General features: G+C 34.5%; 1 non-coding gene across 1 annotated transcript; it reads left to right on the top strand.

Moving 5' to 3' along the window:
* The first annotated feature begins 446 nt into the window (after nucleotides 1–446).
* On the top strand, nucleotides 447–528 carry TRNAS-GCU (transfer RNA serine (anticodon GCU)). The gene has a single exon. It is a non-coding gene; the product is annotated as a tRNA-Ser (tRNA).
* The last annotated feature ends 289 nt before the right edge of the window (nucleotides 529–817 follow it).

Here is an 817-nt window from a genome sequence, read left to right as displayed (position 1 = left end):
CTGTGTGTGTGCGGGCGCGCGCGTGTCATATAATAATTATCTTCATAAAATAATTTAAATTTACATTAATTTGTTTTAATCCAGTGAGAAATGATAATAGAATCGACATCAAATCGATGTCGATTCGACGTCGAAATCATCAAATCGACGTCGAATCGATATTGATTTTATTGTCATTTCTTACTGGGAACAATACAATATTGATTATGCTTAATATTAAAAGCAAACAATATATATTGTAAATTTACTATACATATATAAATTAAATTCTTAAATTAAAAAATAAAGTTTTTAATATATATATAAATTAAATTTTTATACTTTCAGATTCAGGGCAGAATTTATTGTAAAAACCAATTATTTACATGCAATATTTTTATAATTTCAGTTATGCATGATTTACAACGGACGAGCTGCTTTGACAAGCGCACTTCTTTTTGGCACCAGACGAGGTGGCCGAGTGGTTAAGGCGTTGGACTGCTAATCCAATGTGCTCTGCACGCATGGGTTCGAATCCCATCCTCGTCGGTCGCTTTTTGTTGGTTCGCGATAGTCTCTCCTGTCCAGAGCAACATGTGATAATTTATTACGCAAAAAGTACATTAGGGGAAGTATACAAAATTGTACAATTTCCCTAATGTACTTCTGGACAAATTATCGTGTAGTAACTTTGGATAGGAGGAAAATCTCTCGGAGAGAAAATCCATCCAAAAAGCGAACGAGGATGGGATTCAAACCCATACGTGCAGAGCATATATTGGGTTACTAGTCCAACACTTTAACCACTCGTCTGATACCAAAAGGAAGTTGCTAAAGC

This window comes from Trachymyrmex cornetzi, unplaced genomic scaffold, assembly GCF_001594075.2.
Source record: "Trachymyrmex cornetzi isolate Tcor2-1 unplaced genomic scaffold, Tcor1.1 scaffold1012, whole genome shotgun sequence".
In the NCBI taxonomy this organism is placed as follows: domain Eukaryota; kingdom Metazoa; phylum Arthropoda; class Insecta; order Hymenoptera; family Formicidae; genus Trachymyrmex; species Trachymyrmex cornetzi.
The sequence above is the reverse complement of the archived record's forward strand: the minus strand, read 5'-3'. Positions and strand labels throughout refer to the sequence as shown.